Source organism: Sciurus carolinensis, chromosome 2 (assembly GCF_902686445.1).
Source record: "Sciurus carolinensis chromosome 2, mSciCar1.2, whole genome shotgun sequence".
Taxonomy (NCBI): domain Eukaryota; kingdom Metazoa; phylum Chordata; class Mammalia; order Rodentia; family Sciuridae; genus Sciurus; species Sciurus carolinensis.
This window is the reverse complement of record NC_062214.1, coordinates 92,211,120-92,228,624: the sequence shown is the minus strand read 5'-3', so window position 1 is coordinate 92,228,624 and position 17,505 is coordinate 92,211,120. Positions and strand designations below refer to the sequence as shown.

The following is a 17,505-nucleotide window of genomic DNA, read 5'->3' as shown; positions in this document are numbered from 1 at the left end:
AACTTATTATCAGGCTCTTACTGAATCAAACATTTGCTTTTCTAGCTATTCCCTGAAGTGGCTTGCTGCCACCACTAGCTATTCTGTTAGATTGGTGAATGTTTAAAAAGGTGCAAACAGAAGCACTTTACCTATGCAATTAGAAACAGTCTTGTGCTCTGCAACTTTTAGGACTTCCTCAAGTGGCCAACTGATTGGTTCTTTGGGTTTTTTGATTTATAAAAGTTTATTCGCTGCAAAGAGAATAAGTTGCGAAGTCATACTCTAAGGTTATAGATCTCTCTTAGGTCATACAATCAGGTTCATCAGTCTTGATAAGAGCATGCAATTGTTCTTACAGAATGTCCAGTTTTATCCAATGTCTCAATGGGCTTCTCTGAGACAGTTTCAATTTACAAAATCAACTCACTCTTGAGTCTACAGTGACAGCTGTTTCATGCTCTGAGAAACACTGAAAAGTTGCAGTAACTAGAGTTTCTTTTGAGTAAAGTGATTTGCTACCCATTTCTTGGGAAGAGAGGTCTATCTGGCCAATTTGTACTGGGGTGAGGGGAAAAGCTGTAAACTTTGTCTTTTTTTTTTTTTTCTGAAATCACAACATTAATGTATCCCTTACAGAAAAATTAGAACTAAGCAGAAGAAAACCCATCCACAATCCCACCAATCACTGAGACCCAGTGAATGCATTGGCATTATTTGTTCAGTCTTTTCTGCCTCCTTCCATAACATAATTTTAAAAAATAGAATCACAGGGTACATAGTATTTTGGGATTTGTCTCCTTGCCCACTTAATAATCTTCACGTTGTTTCACATTATCCTACAGCATTTCCTGATAGCTGTACATTGAAGGGGCAAAGTGTATAAATGATGTTATTCAAGGGCACGGTAGATGGGAGAAAAATTTTTCATGTTTTCATGTGGAGAACACTCCTCTTCTTCCACTCATTCCTCAAGTTGTTCCACAAATCCCTAAGTGACCTTTGACCAGCAGGGCGTCGGTGTACGTGTGCTGAAGGGGGCAAGCTCGCGTGGGGTTCCAGCCACCCGCGTCGCGGCAGGACTTCACCCACGGTAAGAGCCATGCTTCACTTTCTTCCTGGCCAATGGTACCGGGAAGGCACTGGGAGGACCCTGAGACCCCATTCCACGAGATGCGGGGTCCCTCCCCGCCAAGCCTAATCCCCTTTACACAGCAGAGCCCGAGTTCCGGGGATTCGCGGTCACTCTGCACCCCCTTTCCCTGCGACAGCTTCGCCAGCCCGTTGCCTTCCCTCGCAGAGCCTCCCTGCAACGCACCGCTGTACAGAGACCCTACAGTCCCCTGAGCGTCGGTGCCGGCCCGACCCGGCTGCCGTGCGGCGCCGGGCCCGCACCGGAGCCGTGCCGTCCCCGAGTGATGACGCGCTTCCTGCCCTCCTGGCGCTCGCGGGCCGTGCGCTCGCGCTCGCCCTCGGCTCTTGTTCCGCGCCGGGAGCCAGCGGTGGCGGCAGCGGCTGAGGCGGCTGCGGCGGCTGCGGGAGCGGAGCGGTCGCCGGGCGCGCGGGGGGACGCCGGCTGCACTCCGGGGCAGGCGCTCTGCAATGAGACAGTAAATGCATCCCCCGGTAAGGCGCACGGCTCACTCGGGTTTTTCTCTTCCTCCAGCTGCATGCACGCTGCATGAATTTCTCATGTCTTTTCCCTCCCCTCTCCAGAAGGAAAATGTGGGTGTTTTTTTCCCTCCCTTTTGCATCTCGTGAGTGATGTCAATGCAGAAAAAACCCCGCAAAGCTCCCAGATTTCATGTTCGTGGAGGGATTTTTGCAGGAAAATAAAAATAAATTGAAATTAATGCACCTGTCTATTGCACATGTATGTTTCACTGCACTCGACCTGGGCGCCACGGTTTGCAAACAGTCTCGCAGCCGGCGCCTGAGAGCTGATTCCTGGCTGTGGGCAGCTGATCCCCTCCGGGGCTCCCGCGGGTTTCCGGTAACTGGGCTTTGAAAAGCGGCCCCGCCTGCATGGAGTGTCCCCTCGACCCCGACCGGGCCCCCGCGCCAGGAGAGTTGGCGAGGGCGGAGCGGCTTCATTCCAGCACTGGCCGCCCGGAGTCCAACGCCACTTTGCAAACAAGACTCCCGCCGAGGCTCCCAGCAAAGACAACCGGGAGCTCCTTCCCAGCGCCGGACTCTTAGACCTGCAGACTCCAGGACTCCCCTTCACTTGCCAATCTCGCCACAAGCTAACTGCCGGCCGCTGAGCGACTGGGGAAGCGCCCGGCCAAGAGCGAGGGCAGGGTTTGGATCTAGAGCGGTGGCCTCTCACTGGCTGAGCGGCTCCTTCCCCGGCCCCATGAGCTGAGATTTCGCGCCCATTGGGAGCCGCAGGGACCTGGAGACCGGCATTTCGGGATCCCTGAGGGGCCGGAGGAACGACGTTCGAGGGCGCCATATTTTCAGTGGGTCTTGGCTGCGGAGGGGAGGGGGTGAACAGTTTCTGGGCCCCGGGGATAGCGCGGCGCCCCGCCGGGAAGCAGGAGCGATTGTCGCTGGGAAAGTTTGCGCGCCGAGGCAAGCGCAGAGGCGGCTGTCCCCGCAAGGGCGCTCGGGTTGCAGCGCGTCGCCAGGCCGGCCCCGGGCTGTTTGGGGCGGAGAGCGGTGGTTAGGGACCTAGCTCTTGGCTCCCCCATGTCCCAGTCCCGTGGAGACGCGGCCTTAGTGCTGCGAGGTTCAGGGAACACGCCCCTCTCCCTGGCAGCTACCTCCGCCCCCGGCGCTCCTTCGGAGCGGTGCGCTTGGCCGCGTCCCTGGGCTGGGCGCTGGGCTAATGAAGAGCATTTATCCGGCGCCCCGAGTCGCTTGGATGCTCCATAGGGGCGCGAGGGCTCACTCCCTGCCGGAGAGGAGGCGCCCCAGTTCGCGGTTCCTGGCGAGGGCCTGGCTTGGTCTACTAGCCCAAAGCCTTCAGTCGCCTCCTTGGCTGTGGCGGCGAGGGCAGTAGCGCCCGCGTCTACGGATCTTAGGATGATGCCAGCTGGAGGCGAGGAATGGGGGGCGTTTCCAGAAGTTGGGGCTTCAGGAGACACGTGGGGAAACTTGCATTCTTGATGCTGGGGAAAAGAAGAATTCCTGTGGCTCGTGGCGAAAACTAACCCCTGGTTATTTCCAAAAGATGAGAGAAATGAGCTGAAGAGTTGACTTTGTCAGAGACCCAATTTAAAACAGGAAAGTAGGGGTGATGTCCTGGAGAAACGGGTCCAGAAATACACGTAAATTTCAAGCACCCTAGTGCGCTAAGTACCACTTAAAGTGAGTCGTTCCTCAGGTTGCTGGTTATCGTCCCTGTTCTAGAACTTGGAGGTAGGGACTTCTTAGGAGCTGGGCGGTGAGAAATCTTTATACTTTTGTAGATAGATTGACCTCTGCTTTGTGAAGGGACAGGAGAGGGCGTGTTTGCTGACCTATGATGGGATGGGATGAGTGCAGGAATGTGCCAGCTTTTCTCCTTGGAGTCTTAATGAAATGATGTCACAGTATTGAGGTCATGTCAGTACTTTGGGTCTTCATCACTGGAGAGAATGGAAAGAACCACAAAAACTTGGGGTTGGGGGAAGCTGTATGTGGAAGGAGGACAGAGGCATTCATCTAGGTGTGATGTCAGGTATTAGACTGCTTCTTTGCTATTTATTCACTTAAATAAGTGCTTCCCACGTGAATGTCACACACCGAGTTTCCAAGATTCTGACTTCGTTGATGGCTCATTATGCAAAAATTGAGGAGAATAGTGGATGGGAAAAGTGGCCTTGGAATAGGAGGGCTACCTGCAGGAACTCTTTTCTTTTCTTTCTTTCTTTTTTTTTTTTTAATTGAACATTAAGGAAGTGAAAAAAACAAACAAACAAGATAACATTTCTCCAATTTAGCAGAGAAAGTGGCGCAGAAAACCTCCATCTGTTTTATGAAGTTTCCAGCCTTAGAGGTTGTAGGAAACACCTCTAACTTTTGCCTGGGGGACAAACCATTTTCTAGCTACTCTTGTACCATTTTCAATTATCTAGTAGATACTAAAGAATTACTAGAATCTTTATATTAGTCATTGATGTTGCACTTCTATCTTTAAAGGGAAAGTGAACTTTGAAAAATTTGACCCTGTTGAATGAGTTGCAAGTATACTCAGTATGGGTAAGCTGTATGTGTATTTCGAATTCACCTACTGCTGACTGTACTTGTTCAGGGTTTTTGTTTCGTTTTGTTTTTGCAAACACTTTTCCCCCAGAGTATTTTTAAGTGAAGATAGAGTTTAAGAAGGGTGTGTGTGTGTGTGTGATTTTCTATGCCAATTTTCTTTCACTAAATTACAGTGATTCTCATCATCTCCTACTTCCCAGAACATCATTAGTTCCCAAGAGCAGTTACAGGTGATGAATAATGTAATTTTTTATCATGTATGCTCAGAAAAAGAATCTACATACCTAAAGATGTGTTTATTAATTTTAGTATTTTACTCTATAACTGTATGTCACATATTTTTGTTGCATGTTAAAATTGTATAAAAACAACTCAAGAGAAGTTTTATTGTACACTTCCAATCTTTATTCCCAAATTTACTACCCTAATATTTATATATTTTTTAATGTGTTCAAAACTGCTTTGTTGCCTCTTGCCTGATTCCTATTATCATAACTTCATGGCTTGATTAAAGTTCCTGCATTTTTTTCCCATTAAGATTTTGTAACTTCAAAGGGTAGGAAATGCCTATGCAGTTCGGAAAGTTGTGTGTCAATTTATCAGACCCCATATTGTGTGTGTGTGTGTGTGTGTGTGTGTGGCATGTTCAGACTTTGGGACAGTGTCTCCAGCTTATGATCTGTGACATTATGCTCCAGAACTTTTGACTCATAATGTTTTCTTGGAGATTTTGGGTGGTGTTTGGCTAATACAGGAAGTATTAAAAATGAGTTAAATAATTCAAAGCCTTTTAAAATTGAGTACAAAACTCTTTAAAGACAAGAAGAAAAATATAATGAGTAACCCAGAATTATAGCTTCACATACCCAACTGGTGCCTTTTTAATTACAGTACTTTCTTCCAGAACTTTTTAATCCTATTGCTTTTATATTTAATAAGGAGACTAGTTAAAACATAAGCCAAACAGAACTATTACAAATAATGGGGATAAATGGTGGGCCTAACCAGATGTTTTCCCTAAAGTTAAAAGAGTTTAGGAATCCAACTCTGCCAAATTTCCCTGCAGGCCACCCCCAACCCCCATAAGCAGGCAGTTTTGAAAGGTAAGCAAGTCTTGGAGTCAGGGACAAAACAAAAACAAAAAAGGAATAACATGCTTAAGGTAGGCCTCTCTTGTTGGTTGACTATCCTAACAACCTTTGGCTCAGTGGCAGGTGCCATTTGAATGGCAGCTGGTGGACCAGGCTGGGTACAAAATACTTTGGTTGTGAGAGCCTTTATTTATGTGTCAGCCAGAGCTATGAATTAGAACTGGGCTCATTTACCCATTTCACAGTGGATTTTCAGAGTCAGTGCCAAGACCATGGTTTTGTTTTTCTCTTAACCAACAATTTAATTTTGGTCAAACTGATGCTGTGCTGAAAATGTAGAACAAGTAATGAACATTTGTATTTCCTTTATACTCTTCTAGCTGCAATTTTAACAAACAAAACTCTGCCATTCACTTATTCAGCAAATGTTCTTGAGGGTTTACCATGCTCTTATTAAGACAACCCCTGCCCTTACCTGACAGATTCAGGGTCTCAGGGTCTCTGGGTCTCTGGAGGATGATACTCTTGTACTTTGTGTATCTAGCAGATTGGGGGTGGGGATTGAGTGTGTGATTAAACGCTGCACAAAGGATAAAACAATAGAAAGATGATCAAAGGATGTGAATAGGCAATCGCCATAAGAAGAGATGCAAATTCAGAGATGCAAATGATCGGTCAACATGAAAAGGTTTTAAACATCCCTAATGGTCCGGAAAAATGTAAATTAAGAAACAGAGATTAGTTTTATCTGTACAAGTGGCGCACTTTTTAAAAGGGTGGTAACATCCTCTGTTAGATGTGACAGGGGTAACTCTCAGACTCTGTTGGTGGATATGTGTTTGATGGAGACTTTGGGGGAAAGGAGAGGACTTCTGGGAAAGTTTGGAACCTGCATGCCATAGACCAGCAATCCCATATTTGAACCCTTGTTTTATGGAAATGAAAACATTAGCAGGTAAAGATCTCCATATGCGGATGTTTATTGTGGATTACTATAGTAAATAAACTAGAAACAACATGGATGTCAGTAGGAAAAAACAGCAGGGTATGTTAATACTATGGATTGTTTTGTGAGAGAAGTTCATGAGATATTAAATTAAAATGACATGTAAAATGAAAGCTAGTTGCAGAATATCATATGTAATATGATCCTATTTTTTATTTTAAAAAAGAAGTCCTAGGTGTATGACTTGGAGACAGATGTGGAAGAACATTCAAAACTTGATATTATTTAAAATTGACAGTGGGGAGGAGGAAGTAATTATTCTTCTCCATATACACCTCTATCGCTTTACTTGTTTAAATACGCAAGCTTTTCTATATGAAAACAGTTTTAAAAAGTATTCCACTAATGAATAGGAAACACCAGGACCTCTTTTGGGACCCAAAGGCTGGGAAATAATCATGGTTACTTGCTCTGATTCCTCCTATAACAATCTCTTATCTCTTGGAAATTTGCTGTTAATCATCTTCTACAATTCTGAGATTTTTCAATTTTAGCAAATATTTTCGATGTAGAGAGAATATCTTCAGGAAAAACTGCTCATCCCTATTACCAGGAGAGCAGTGAAAAGAAGACAAACCCATCTCTTTAACGAGCACTCTCCTTTGTGATCCCGCCTGATGGAAGACCAGTGGTAGTCCCCGAAGGAGAGGAGCCCCTGGTTGGTTGGGGAGTCTTCCTAGATAGCAGACCTCCTGAAACTTGAGGCCAAGAGAGGTGCTACTTGATGACTGTGCTGGCATTTGAACCCAGGTCTCTTTCCACACCACCCCTGGCTTAGCTAAACTACGTAAACCTGAACCACTTCAACCCTTTTAATGTAACTTTTGAAATCTTGATAGAATCTATATGAGTTTTTGGACCTTACAGCTAGAATCAAACTTTCAAAAGCAGTGACACTCCATCCTTATTTTTCCAAGTACATACCTTGTGACCCTGTGGATCTTGTGAATGGATCTCAGTCCACTGGAAGCCCTGGCTGCACAATTTGAAAATTATGCTTCAGTTTAGATCACTGGTTTTCGAACTAAAATGCATCAGAAACACCTGGAGGACTTGTTAAAACCCAGGTTGTTGGCTCCAGTTTCTGATTCTGTAGGGCTTAGGTCAGGTCTGATCATTTGCATTTCAATAAGCTCCCCAGTGAGGCTAATCCTGCTGGTTAGGGACCAGGTTTGAGAACCACTCCTTTAGAGGAACCAGCTATCCTTTGTTTTGCAGGTCTTATATTCTGCCCCATTACTAATGAAAGTTAGGATCTCAATCAAGGCAGGTTAACTCAATTTAATCTGTTTCACCAAACTGGAACAAAGTAAATATTTGGGCTGTTTTACTTGTTGTCTTTGTCTATGGTAGGTATTTGGGAGTTTAGTGATGTTTTATAGATGCATGTGTTTAATCAACTGTGAAAATCAGTTTATGGCTATTGTTTTAAATATTCTGCAGTGGATTCTCATGGGAAAGAGGAAGAGGGCTGTTAAAAATTGCTTCCTTTTTTTCCCCTCACCTCATCACACATACAAATTCATGATTTGATGCTTTTGGTTTCTTTTAACAAGAGTTAGCTATGTGTGGCAAATAATAAGAATAAAATGGTGATCAGATGATAAATGTGGCTTAAATTGCACTGCAATCTAAATATTGGTGCAGTTTTTGGAGAACGCAGTAATCATTACTTTCAACAAGGGTTTACTGCAGCGTAACCAAAGCGCTTATGTTTCTAATGATGCTTATCAGTGCCACTTGAGCAACTTGTCTCTCCTCCTCCGAGAATCATACTTGTATGGAAAGTCCTTGATAGGGTCGTATGGCCCAAAGCTCAAGAAGAGCATCCCCCAAAAGGCTTCCCTCCTGCTTTCCTTTGATTCTAAAATTGTTCAGCAAATGAACATTTGTTCTGCTTTTAGAGCCTTTTATTCTTTTCCGTGATTTCACATGTAACTGAGAAGCAAAACAAAATTGCTTCTCAGCAATTTTGATAATAATGATAATGAGGTTCAGGAGAAGAAGGCGACTAGGAGGGAAATTTTCATGAAGAGGGTCATGTATAAGTGGGGTCTGTAGTGTGGTTCTTCTGAGGGGTTTCTGACTTGGCTGCATGTTGGAATCACCTGTAGTTGGTTTGGGATGAGTCTGGACATGGATAGGTCAGTTCTCCACATGGTTCTAAGGTGCAGCCAGGATGGGAGACTACTCATTGATGGTTCTCTGGGTCACCTGGCCTCATTCTTTGAAGATGTTAGCATTTGGTCTACAATTCTACCTCCCATCAATAATTTAAATGGCATGAACATCTGTATAGAGCTTCCATTCTCCTTGCAATCTCTTTTCCTTTACACTTTTTCAGTTGCCTTTACCCTGCCTCCTCCATTCTTTGTGTAGTTATCTCTAGACCTCTGGTTCTTGGTGATTTTGCCACTAGAGGATGCAGGGAAGTGACTCATGACTTGGGGGAAAGAAGAGGAGATACTGGCATTTATAGAGGCCAAGGGTGCCACTTAACATCCTGCAATGCACAGGAGAGCACTCAAAGAATTATGTGGTCCAAAATGTCAAGAGAAAGTGCACCCCTGTGTCTTTGAAGTTTTTCCTTATCTCAAGTCACAAGACAAATACATCTTATATGATGAACCAATAGAATGAAAAGTTTTATACAATAGAATTTGCCATGATCAGGTATAATATATTCTCACTTTTTATTCAGTTTCATTAAGTCATGGTTCACTATCCACTACATTTGCAGCCTAATCATTTGCAAAACGTGGTTGTAGACCTTATTACCTATGACTACATCCCCATCAAAATTTTGACAAGCATCCCAGTGGAATTGTCACTGTTTTTCTTTTCTTTTATTTCCTCCAGAACTTAATTCCACCTAGCCCTCACCCTAATAAGGGCCTCTGACCTGGTGGCCCTTCCTCTTCATTTTCTTTCATCCCTTTCTTGTCCATGTTCTTTGGTTCCCAGCTCAGGTTCCTGTATGCCTCCTTAACTCCCAGAACCCTCTCTCCTGTCACCCCACTTCCCTGAGAAAACTCTACCTTTGGTTAAACCCATTGTTTGCCACCCACCCCTGCCCAGCCACTCCAGTCCCAGGCTGAGGAATCTGACTGTAGGAAATACACAGCCACCTGCATCCTCTCACTTTTGATTCAAGACCATAAACCTCAAGGGGACTCTTGATCCTGCCAGATCCACAAAACTTCTAGCCTCACATCCCTCTCAATTAACTGAGTACCCAGGTCATTATTTAGCTTATTTCAGAGAAAAGATGTAATTAGGAACTGGTTTCATCATCCTCCCTTACTAAATCTACTAACTTACTAGTACCTACACCTCATGTGCACAGGAGCCTGTCTTCCCTCAGCTTTCACACACATGGGCATCTCTTTTCCCTTCTTCACCTTCAGTGTCCCTCTTTGGTGGGTAATGCCCCCAGAAACATTGAAGCATCTTCATCTTAGGGAAAAAAAAAATAGCAGCAGCAAAACTCCCTTGACCCTCTGTCCTAGTCCTCTGGCATTTCTCTGCTCTCCCTGAATAGCAAATATTTTTTAAAGACTGTTCATATTTCCTGACACTATTTCCTCTTCCTTGGTTCTTTTTGAACCTATTCTAATCTGGTTTACTTCACTCCTGAAACCACATTTCTTCAGGGACCTGCTCTTAGTTATCTTCTGCAGTTTCTCCACAGCATTTAGCTACTGATTGCCCACTCTTTGGAACACTTTCTTCACCTGTCTTTCATGTCACAACCGTTGCCTGGTTCTCCTCTTACCCCTGGCTGCTTAATTTTCAGTTTCTTATCAGACCTTGTCTTTCTGTCTTCTGAAATTTGGAGGTGAACTCTCACACGCCACTTCATTTAGGAATCTGTTCAAGTTTTATCTCTTGAAAGGTCATGCTGGCATTCCCTGGCCCCACTCTCAATCTTCTTCTTGCTCTCTTTTCATTTGTCATTCCCTGATACTACACATGACTCATTGATTGTCCATCTCATGGCTCTTAGGATATGAGCTCAGAACAGAAATCACCTCTGCCACTGGATCCCCAAGTGCCAAGAACAATAGCTGGCACATAGTATTCAACGACAACAACAACAAAAAATTAATGAATAAATGGTGAAAGAATGTTACTGGTTACAGAAGTTAGCCTTGGATGAGAAGTCATACATCTCTCCCAGACTTGAGCTGAGAAGAGCCTAATGTGGAGGTGGAAAAGCAGGATCTCAGGATACAATATTTTTAGACCGTGTGCTGAGAATTAGGGGCTCAAGTATTGAATGAATGAAGCACATCCTTGTTAAATACTTGTTGAGTGATAGGAGGCACCTGCAGAGGACAGCTAGACGGAGACAAATGGTTGCCTCTCTCATTTTTATCACTGAAGAGGGGCACTTAAGCAGTCTACTTGGTAACTTTTGCTGCTGGTTGAAGAAGATAAATGGACTTGTCTGAAGTGTTTGTCGTTGACCTTAATGTTCTTGTGAATCACTCATCCCCAGGGTCCACTTGACCACATGGAGAGATGTCTCCTCATGAGCATTCTGGCTTATGGATGGGTGGGGCTGTTCAGTGGTTCCTCCCACTACTTCTCTTTCAAGCACCCAAGTTAGAGAGCCCCAGAGCTTGGTGTGTTTAAATGAAAACTTCTCTCTTCTCTATTTGCATTGCCTCAAGATGGCCCATTTAATGACTTGGCACCTGTGTATAGGACCTATTTGATGTGAGTGAAGCTATTTCTAAGTGTGGCCTGAGGTCATGCATGAAAGATCTTTGAAGGAGAGTGTGGATTATGCCTGGGTTTGAGAGATTACATGGCGGGCACTTTAAGAGGCTTAATTTTCTCCTTGAGGGGCTCTCTTCTGGGCTCAATGCTTATCGCTTATCACTCTTGGGCCCTCCCCCACTGGGCCACAGGAGCTCATTCCATGGGTAAGATGTCAGCCCAAGGCAGCCTGCAGAGGCCCAGCCATAAAGCAGTTGAAGAAAGAAAAGAAGAAAAGGCACATGCCTTTGTGGAATATCTTAGTGTGATTCAAGTGTAGTTGTTTATTATTATTGTCTTTTTTTTTTTTTTTTTTTTTTAAGGGAATCCTGAATGGTTCTAGGGTAGCTTCTCCATTTTACAAGGGAAGAACTAAGGCTCAGAAGGTTGTAATGCTTGGCAAAGCTGTCGCTGGTATACCACTTCTCTGACCTCTACCAGGTCCTTTCTCCTTTTTGGGGATGTGCTGTTGAACTCTGGGACATGCCAGGGAAGCCTGTTAAAAATGCTGGTTCTTAAACCTGCTTCACTAAACTGAATCCTCAAGGTAGGAAGCTCCTAGGGAGGCTCCTAGGAGAGGTTGCCCTTTATGGAAGACCTAAAGGCAGCCAGGGAACTGGAGACAGGCCCCTGCAGGGCAAATGCCTGCTGGCCTCCCACAATGGACAGACCTAGCTTATTTCAGATGCAGGGCAGTCATTTCTACCAGGTCACAGCTTGCTCTGGGCTGTACCCCGCCTGGTTACCAAACCTGGTAAGTTTCCATTTTTAATGTATATAGAAAGAACTTTTTCCTTGGGAAAATTTAGTTTTCTGATATTTTCCCCATGTGTTTTGTCCTGTTCACATGAGAAAACTGCTGCATTCAGTTTGAGAAGATAACCTCTTGAGGTCTTTTCTGATTGAGATTCCTAGGTGAGTGCTGAGGCTGGCTTCAGATGATCTCAGATTTAACCAGAGAAGCTGGTTGCCAGCCAGAGGTTAACCAAGAGTGCTGCTCTCACAGAAGGAAAAAGGGGTATGAGCTAGCTGGACAGGGGTGATTTGATAGTTGTAAGGCATGGCAAATCATTAGCTGATGAACCTAGTAATAATGGGGTGCTCCCATCTTGGAACAGCTGCTACTGGCTGGAGACTGCACAGTGGAGCCTGCAGATGCCTCAGCCCCTACCCTGGAACTGGCCCTCTGATGAACCCCATAAGGTGTTTATATGGAACTTTATGAATGTGCCTGGCAGAGACACTAGAACATGCTCTGGGGAATCTGAGAAGCATCAGATGGCCAGATGGCCCTCCCCAGAAGGACAGAAGAGCACTTTTCTCTTGAAATGGAAGCTGTTAGTTTGTTAGGACTGAGGAAACAAAATGTCACAAACTGGGTGGCTTAAAAAAAAAAAACCCACAGAAATTTATTGTCTCAGTTCTGGAAGCTAGAAGTCCAAGACCAAGGGCTCATTCCTTCTGAGGACTGTGAAGGGGAAGCTGCTCCGGGCTTGTGAATGACTCTGTCCTAGTCTGTCTTCACACTGCCTTCCCTCTATTATGTTGTGTCTGTATCTGTGGTCAGACTTCCCCTTTTATAAGGCACCAGTCATACTGCATTAGGAACCATCCTAATGCCTCCTTTCAACCTGATGATCTCTGAGAAGACCCTATCTCTAAGTAAGGTCACATTCTGAGACAAAAGATGGTAAGAATTTGACATAGCACTTTTTGGAGGGGTAGAACGGGGATCATGCAGGGAGGTTGTGTGGAATTTTTCTGAATCAGAAGCTGAGGTTTCAACCTAGGAATTGGTATTTTTATTGTTTTCCCTGAAGGTTTTGATACATTCAAAAATGTAAGTCATAATGCACTCCACCATGAACACAGTATTGCAGAGGGAAAAGCCGCCATTATGCCCCACAAATTATTATTTGAGTTTTGTCAGCTGGCATGCCCAAGTGGCCCAAGGAGCCATCATGGGGAGGTGCTCACTGAAATCAGGGGAACATTACATACCTTGGACCCACAGGGATCAGCATCTTGTACAGAACCCCTGCCACTATACTGATAGAAAGGGTCTGAGCTCTTTGGCTGCCCCAGCTGTGCTAATGGAAATTCAGCAAATGGAAAAATCAATCTGGTTTGAACTTTCTGTGTGCTACAGATGCACCTTGTATCACAGTGGGGTGGGGAGCGGGAGATAAATTGAGAGGGTGCAGTCACAAACACTGTGTTTTATCAAGGCAAAAATAAAATCAGCAAAAGAACAAGGCAAGAAAAGGATTATGATGATTATGTATTTGTTATAAAATATACTCATATTAACTAAAATGTACTGAAGCGTGCACAGTGTCAAATAGTTAAGTTACATGGGGGAAATTTTTTAAAAACTTGGATGCTTAGACTCAACTCTAGGTTTTCTTTTAGCAAGTCTAAGGTGGGACCCAAAACTTCTGAGCTGATGGTCCAGAGATTAGAGCAGGCAACCTAATATTGGTGAAAATATTGTTAACTCTGTAAGTTATCTGTTGATATTACAATTACAGTCTCTCTGAAGAATGAAAACCATTGTAAGCCTTGGTCATTAGCCTTTAGATTATAACCCATTCTTGGACCAATGTCCAAGTTATTTCACTATCATAAATTTATTTGAGTGTTTATATAATAAAATTCATTGTCTCTTAGAGGTACATTTCTTGGGGTACAATTCTTGGATCCCACTGTTGGAATTACCTGGGATTAAAGATCATCACTATAGAGATTTTAATTTGGTATGTTTGTGTGGGGCCCAAGAATTTGTAGTTTTCATAATCAGAAGATTCTTAGGTCTACTGAAGTATGAGTGCCCTTGAACTACAGCTCGGAAATCACTTCTGCTTTTTACCAGAAACTAGTTACACAGTAGTGGTATAAACATTGTTAGATGGTTTGTAGTGGTTTTTGTTCCCATTTTCTGACTTGTAATGCTGTTATCTAGTCTGAAACTACCAAGACTTCATTCTGCAGTACTTTTAATAGATTGCTCAATTTCTCTCACAATAATCATTCCACTCCCATTTTTAAGTAAGCTCATGCAATTCATTTTAAGGTAAGTCTTAAAAATTTATGTTCTTTAACCAGGTAAATTCCTTTGGAGTACTGATAGTATGTGAAATATATTAAAGATTTTTGGAGTTAATTCAAGGAGGCTTTTGTGGTGGTTAAGAATGACTTTTAATAGAAATATGTTGTATTCTTGGGCTCTGCATGCATATTAAAAAAACTAGTAAATGCTTACATATGGGAGAGAGATGGTGGGGAGGAGGGACTTTCTTCTATTAGTAATGGAGATTCAATTGCGTTGACTGGGACAATAGATCTTGGTATTCTGTGCTCATTCCTTGCAGATGTTTCTGTAAATTGATCCCCTCTCTCCTCTGGAGACAAGATTTTCAGTTCTGTATTCTTCCTTCTGGCAGAATGTAGACCTGTACTTTTAGAAAGGGGAGCCAAAAGTAATTTTGTGTCATTGGGTCATATATGTCATGTCACTTTATATAATATATTCTTAAAAAATTAGAGATAAAACTGCAGTAGATCTGCATTGTTGGTTACAATTGATAGAACTGTATACCGAAAAAAGGATGAATTTTATTATATATTTAATTACACTTAAGTAAACTCGACATTAAAAATGTATCAGGGGATGTGTCAATTTAGCCACACTTTTTGTGAATTGGTTTAAGAAATGAAGATTCCTTTTGTGAAGCCAGCGTCCCCCACGATCTGCCGTTTCGTACTTGTTTCAAAACCATTCTGTATGCATTCTCTGTTAGTGCTCAGTGGGAGGAAAGGAGTGGCATTGGTGCAGGATTGCTGAGGGAGGGACTTGGCTTCGCATCCATTACTCGTTATCATTTTCTTCTTAGTCCCACCTCTGGTACAGGTGGAAGTTCACAAAGGTGTGGAGGATTAATTATACATACTATCAACAAACAAACTGAGGTGCAGAGAGACCACGTGGCTTTTCCAGATGTGTTAGTAGGATGGTAGAGGTGGGAGAAGAGTCCTTCAGGTCTTCCAACTCCCAAGTCAGTGCCTTGTGAATTTATATTTTTGTAAGTCTGGAGTCATTCAAGCTATGGTGCACCTGTATGCTTGTGATGGGTTTGGAGGCAGTCTGTTCTTATGGAGGAACCCTGGCTTTGGAGTCACTCAGATCTTTTTCTGTGTGTCTTCCAAATGAAACAAAGCAGACCTGAGCTCTTCTGTTATGAGTTGCATAGTCTGGAAGGGTATGCATGGGTAGAGATTTTTAAAAACAATCCGGAAGAGGGATCAGTGTTACAGGCTGATGTGGAAGTCTTCCACACAGTTATAGTGTGATCCTGACAGGTCACCCACCTTCTGTAAGCTGTAGTATTATCATCAGTAAAATGGGTATATTATCTGATTCAATTAATTCATATAATTCATATAATTCAACTGAATTATATGATTCAATAGATGGTGACTGCAAGGCAGACTGTGCATGTTTTTGGGCCTATGGTAATTAGCCGTAACTTCTTCAGGTAAGTAAATGGCTGTGTATGTTTTTCATCCCTGTGCTGCTTTGTCACTTGTAGACTACCTCAGGACAGGAGTTTCATATGATTTTCATTTTCAAGGCTGCCAGGACTAGGACAAGTTTGGGAGATCATTCACCTTTCTTCATGTGCTCTATAGTGCCCCAGAGGCAGCAGTTAGAGTATTAGATTTTAAGTTAACTGTAGAGAACAATGGAAAGGAGGTGAGAGCACCTGCATATTTGTGGGCACTTTAAATGAGGGATGCAGATGGACTAGTTGAGTGTTTCTTAAAGTTTGCTGCTTATAAGACTCACCTGAATACTTATTAAGTTTACATAGCTCACCAGACCTACCCTGGTGTATTTAACAGTTATCTCATGTGATTCTAGTCAGGGATATTTGGGAAACAGAAGATTAGAGTATAAATCTCTTTGCCCTTGCTATTTAAAGTCGGTCCCTGGGTTGGCAGCATCAGCATCCTTTGGGAACTTGGAAATCCAGAATCTTGGGTTCCACCCAGACTACTGACTCAGAATCTGCTATTTAATCGGAACTTACGGTGAGCTTGTGTGCATAATAAATTAGAGGAAGGGCTTGCCTGGAGGACAGGAACATCTGTCAACATTTCAAAATTGGGGGCTGCTGGTAACAAGGTTGGATAACCTCTTCTGGAGAACTGGAAGGGATGGTAGGGCAAAGATTTGAACTCAGGTTTTTGAGTCCAACTTGAGTAGTTGGCCAACTCCTGACCCTGTGGTTCTCACTGACTCAGGATCCATCTCCAGTTGTGATCACAAGGCCTGCACTGTCCTCCTGTTAATGCTACTCCTAGAAAAATGATGCCCAGGGACACCAGTATGTTGTCCTGCATGGCTGGGACCACCCACGTGTGTCATAATTCTTGCCATCCATTAACTTCCAGGATGCCTTCTCATTGTCCCTGAGAAAAGACAGATCCAAATATAAAAGTCAGCGATTTTGAGTACATGGAGACCTGTGGGGGTTTGCATCATACCAGTGGTGGGTCCCTGAAAATGTTGTTTTATTTCCATCCAAGACAGGATCAGATGGAGTACAGTTTTTCTAATGCTCCTCCAGACTCTTAAATCCTCTCTCTCCAAGCACAATGTCAGAGAAATTACCCTGTGAGGCACTTGCCAAATGGCTTGAAATAAGCGTCCGTGCACATTTCCGAAAAGACAATTAGAAGCTTATTTGAGGAACCAAAGGCCTGCTGTGCTAGACATTCATTGGAGAGAGCTCAGTGCCAATTTGGGAAACTCTCCTGGGGGCTTTTTCTCATCCTAGCCCCTGCCCCAAAGCTGAATGAGGGAAATGGAGAGACTGCCAGGCTTGGGAGAGTGGACAGGGAGGAAGAGAAAAGAGGCCAGGATGCGCCAGAGAAATGAATGTCAAGGAGAACTGAAGTGTTTGCAGATAAAATCAAGCGGAAAAGGGAAGGTCATTACAAATTCATCAGCACGTGAATCATGTTACTAGTTACGACTGGTGTCCTGGCCTAGAAGACTGTTTAGAAAACTGAGCCCTAGCAAGGATGAGGTTCTACCCAAGGTTACACTTTGGGTTAGGGGCAATGCCTGATCCTAATCCAGGGATCTTAATTAGTCCCTTTTGCTGCCCCTTGTGCTCCGCTCCCTTCCGTCTGGGATGGAAGATCCTAAGAATGTGAAATTACAATGATTGGATCCAGATGTGCTGACCCTACCCTGCTTTAAAGCTAACACAGTAAGTTTTCTAAAAAATGAAATAGAATATTTTAATCTTGGGTTTCAATTGCTATTCCACCTATGTGTGCATGCACAAAGGTCAGAAAGAAAAATCACAAGACAGTAAATATCCATACTGTTTGGTATGCTATACCAGGATGCATGTTTCTCTTGGCTTCAATCTCCAGATAGAGTGACCAAAGGGACACAGGATA

The 17,505-nt window shown here is 43.6% G+C and overlaps 1 protein-coding gene across 5 annotated transcripts in view; it reads left to right on the top strand.

The window, feature by feature from the left end:
- Nucleotides 1-1,466: 1,466 nt before the first annotated feature.
- Nucleotides 1,467-17,505, top strand: part of Tln2 (talin 2) — a 392,003-nt gene continuing 375,964 nt past the window's right edge. For 4 of the 5 annotated variants that reach the window (XM_047538976.1, XM_047538975.1, XM_047538970.1 and 1 more), the window contains exon 1: nucleotides 1,467-1,605. The gene's annotated coding sequence lies outside the window, so the exon portion shown is untranslated. Of the gene's footprint in view, nucleotides 1,606-2,233; nucleotides 2,442-17,505 lie in introns of those variants that run through there. The other variant, XM_047538974.1, reaches the window with a different exon arrangement.